The 4,473-nt window shown below is 56.1% G+C and overlaps 1 non-coding gene and 2 pseudogenes across 1 annotated transcript; all 3 read left to right on the top strand.

Moving 5' to 3' along the window:
* The first annotated feature begins 130 nt into the window (after positions 1-130).
* On the top strand, positions 131-2,068 carry LOC148299134 (small subunit ribosomal RNA). Its single transcript, XR_015839117.1, has one exon. It is a non-coding gene; the product is annotated as a small subunit ribosomal RNA (ribosomal RNA).
* A 357-nt stretch (positions 2,069-2,425) lies between these two features.
* On the top strand, positions 2,426-2,587 carry LOC148299133 (5.8S ribosomal RNA; annotated as a pseudogene).
* A 335-nt stretch (positions 2,588-2,922) lies between these two features.
* LOC148299132 (large subunit ribosomal RNA) overlaps positions 2,923-4,473 on the top strand; it is a 4,078-nt pseudogene continuing 2,527 nt past the window's right edge.

Raw genomic sequence — 4,473 nt, 5'->3', positions numbered from 1 at the left:
ATGAGCAAATTGTTCTTTTATCGACGGAGTGTGAGTGTCACAGAGCGTGGCGCGGCGGGTGACTCGCCGCGCGCGAACACGCCGTGTCCGAGCAGTGTCTCTCGGTTACGCAGCTAACCCGAAGAACAGCTCCCTGGTTGATCCTGCCAGTAATCATATGCTTGTCTCAAAGACTAAGCCATGCAAGTCTCAGTAAAAGCCGAATTAAGGTGAAACCGCGAATGGCTCAATATATCAGTTTTGGTTCCTTAGATCGTACACGGTTACTTGGATAACTGTGGCAATTCTAGAGCTAATACATGCAAACGAGGTCCTGACCGGCAACGGGAGGGATGCTTTTATTAGATCAAAAACCAATCGGCGGCGGGGTTCGCGCCCCGTCCGTCGCCATTCGAGATGACTCTAGATAACTTTGAGCTGATCGCACGGTCTAGCACCGGCGACGCATCTTTCAAATGTCTGCCTTATCAACTGTCGATGGTAGTTTATGCGACTACCATGGTTGTCACGGGTAACGGGGAATCAGGGTTCGATTCCGGAGAGGGAGCCTGAGAAACGGCTACCACATCCACGGAAGGCAGCAGGCGCGCAAATTACCCACTCCCGGCACGGGGAGGTAGTGACGAAAAATAACGATACGGGACTCGTCCGAGGCCTCGTGATCGGAATGATTACACTTTAAATCCTTTAACGAGGATCCATTGGAGGGCAAGTCTGGTGCCAGCAGCCGCGGTAATTCCAGCTCCAATAGCATATACTAAAGTTGTTGCGGTTAAAAAGCTCGTAGTTGAAATTGTGTCCTGCGGTGTCGGTCTACCGAATGCGGTACGACAGGCACGTCTGCGGGGCTTCTCGCCGGTGCGTCCACCGCCGGTGTGTCGCGGTCGTCCTCACGGTCGGCCGCGCGCCGAGGCGGGCCGTCGCGGCTGTTTACTTTGAACAAATTAGAGTGCTCAAAGCGGGCTAACACTTGCCTGAATATTGTACGCATGGAATAATAGAATAGGACCTCGGTTCTGTTTTGTTGGCTTTCTGATACCAGAGGTAATGATTAATAGGGACAACTGGGGGCATTCGTATTGCGACGTTAGAGGTGAAATCTTGGATCGTCGCAAGACGGACTAAAGCGAAAGCATTTGCCAAAGGTGTTTTCATTAATCAAGAACGAAAGTTAGAGGTTCGAAGGCGATTAGATACCGCTGTAGTTCTAACCATAAATGATGCCAGCCAGCGATCCGCCGAAGTTCATAATTTTAACCCGGTGGGCAGCTCCCGGGAAACCAAAGCTTTCGGGCTCCGGGGGGAGTATGGTTGCAAAGCTGAAACTTAAAGGAATTGACGGAAGGGCACCACCAGGAGTGGAGCCTGCGGCTTAATTCGACTCAACACGGGAAAACTCACCAGGCCCGGACACTGGAAGGATTGACGGATTAACAGCTCTTTCTCGATTCGGTGGGTGGTGGTGCATGGCCGCTCTTAGTTGGTGGAGCGATTTGTCAGGTTAATTCCGGTAACGAACGTAACTCTAGCCTATTAAATAGACGTGCAACCGGTATCACGAGGGTCCGCGTGCGCGCGTTCCGCGGCGCTCGCGTCGCGTGCGTGCGTCTCGCGGTCTTCACTACCGGCGTACAATGAAAATCTTCTTAGAGGGACCGGCGGTATATATAGCCGCACGAGATTGAGCAATAGCAGGTCTGTGATGCCCTTAGATGTCCTGGGCCGCACGCGCGCTACACTGAAGGGATCAGCGTGTCCTCCTTGGCCTAACGGCCCGGGTAACCCGATGAAACCCCTTCGTGATAGGGATTGGGGTTTGCAATTCTCCCCCATGAACGAGGAATTCCTAGTAAAAGCGAGTCACCAGCTCGCGTTGATTGCGTCCCTGCCCTTTGTACACACCGCCCGTCGCTACTACCGATGGATGATTTGGTGAGGTCTTCGGACTGGTGCGCGGAAGCTCGTCTCGGGCGTCCGACGCGTCGGAAAGTTTGACCGAATTTGATCATTTAGAGGAAGTAAAAGTCGTAACAAGGTTTCCGTAGGTGAACCTGCGGAAGGATCATTTCCTGTGTAATAATATATTTTGTAATATATATACATACTTGTATGTAAAATACACGAATCACGATGCGCGGCCGAGAGCCCGACATCGCTGCGGCGGAGATCGCCCTAGGGCGCCGCCGCGAACCGCGGACCCGCCGGCGTCGCGGGACGGCTCTCTCGATCCTGACGGGTCGGGGGACCGCGCCCGCGTCCGGTCGCGATTTAGTGATGCGCGTGTGCGTGTGCGCGCGCGCATCACCATTAAGGTTGCTATTTTTTGTTGTTTTGATCTTCTAAGGTCAGTTTGCGCTCGCGCGAACACCCAAAACGCGACGGATAAACAAGTGAACGAATGACAATTTTAAAATTGTACAATTATTACCCTGAACGGCGGATCACTCGGCTCGTGGGTCGATGAAGAACGCAGCTAAATGCGCGTCAGAGTGTGAACTGCAGGACACATGAGCATCGACATTTCGAACGCACATTGCGGTCCGAGCAAGACGTAGTTTGTCCACGGACCACTCCTGTTTGAGGGTCGCGCACGCAATGCGACCAGACTTCGCCGCGGAGTCTCTCACCCTCGTCCGCGAGGGGGGGGGGCCCCGGCGAGCGCGCTGCCGGCGTCGCCCGCGCCGCCCGACCCGCTCCGGCGGTCGGCGCGCGCGCGGGCGTCCGGTCAAATGTGTGACGAATTTCGAGCGCGCGGCCGGACGCTAACGCGTGTCCGGGGGCTAGCGACGACGCTGTGAAACCGCGATCGATCCTTTTGCGATCTTCGCGGGGCGATCCTCGCGCCCTCGACGCGGTCCCGCCGCCGCGCGCCTCTGTCTGTCTGTATTATTTATATATAATATAAAATTATCTTTCTGTCGTCGACCTCAAATCAGGAGAGATCACCCGCCGAACTTAAGCATATCAGTAAGCGGAGGAAAAGAAACTAACGAGGATTCCCCGAGTAGCGGCGAGCGAAACGGGAAGAGCCCAGCGCTGAATCCTGCGGCCCAGGCGGGCCGCCGGGAAATGTAGCGTTAGGGAGGAGAGTAATATATACACGCGCGGTCATTAGTCACGGCTGCCTGTCCAAGTTCATCTTGAACGGGGCCCGCTTACCCGCAGAGGGTGCCAGGCCCGTAGCGACGGTAGCCGGCCGCGACGGTCTCTCTCCCCAGAGTCGGGTTGCTTGAGAGTGCAGCCCTAAGTGGGTGGTAAACTCCATCTAAGGCTAAATACTACCACGAGACCGATAGCGAACAAGTACCGTGAGGGAAAGTTGAAAAGAACTTTGAAGAGAGAGTTAAAGAGTACGTGAAACCGTTCAGGGGTAAACCTGTGGAACTCAAACGAGCGAACGGGGAGATTCATCGCGTCTTCCGTCGGGGCCCGCGTCTCGGTGCACACCTTCGCCCTCGGCACTCGTGTCGGGGCGGCGGGTGTCCGGGTGCGCAGCCGGGCCCCCGGAGCGCGTGCACTTCTCCCTCAGTATAACACCGCGACCCGTCGCGCCCCGGTCGAATGCGCCGTGCGGTTGTCCCGTCTCGCTATGCGGGGCGGAGCCGCGGCGTCCACGGCCGGGGCCGGTCGAACATTTGACGAGCGACGGTAGAGAACGAGGATCGCGTCCGCCCCACCTGTGAGGGCGTCCGTCGCGTCACAGCCGCTTCCTTATCGCGGCCCCCGGCGTCTAGTGCGTCGCGGGCGTCGCTTTTCGGTTGCCGGCGGTTAGTGGCGCGCTCTCGGACGGGACGCGTCCCGGTCGGCGGTGGTTTTGTTTTGGGCACTCACAGGACCCGTCTTGAAACACGGACCAAGGAGTCTAGCATGTGCGCGAGTCATTGGGAACGCTGATAAACCCAGAGGCGAAATGAAAGTGAAAGGTCGGCCTCGAGCCGGCCGCAGGGAAGATGCGCGGGCGTCGCCAGACGCCCCGCCGCATTCCCGAGGCGTTTCGAGAAAGCCCCCGTGCGATTATCGAGACGCACTGAGAGCGTACACGCTGGGACCCGAAAGATGGTGAACTATGCCTGGTCAGGTCGAAGTCAGGGGAAACCCTGATGGAGGACCGAAGCGATTCTGACGTGCAAATCGATCGTCCGAACTGGGTATAGGGGCGAAAGACTAATCGAACTATCTAATAGCTGGTTCCATCCGAAGTTTCCCTCAGGATAGCTGGCGCTCGAGAAACATGACGTTCGCGTCATTCTGACAGTCTCATCCGGTAAAGCGAATGATTAGAGGCATTGGGGTCGAAATGACCTCAACCTATTCTCAAACTTTAAATGGGTGAGATCTCCTTCTTGCTCGAAGATGAAGTAGGAGCTCGGATGGGAGTGCCAAGTGGGCCAATTTTGGTAAGCAGAACTGGCGCTGTGGGATGAACCAAACGTCGAGTTAAGGCGCCCAATGAACGCTCATCGGAGACCATAA

The sequence above is a fragment of the Brachycentrus maculatus genome, unplaced genomic scaffold (assembly GCF_059751285.1).
Source record: "Brachycentrus maculatus isolate JH-2025_06_01 unplaced genomic scaffold, ASM5975128v1 h1tg001317l, whole genome shotgun sequence".
Lineage (NCBI taxonomy): Eukaryota > Metazoa > Arthropoda > Insecta > Trichoptera > Brachycentridae > Brachycentrus > Brachycentrus maculatus.
Note: the sequence above shows the minus strand (reverse complement) of the source record. Positions and strands in the feature narration are given on the sequence as shown.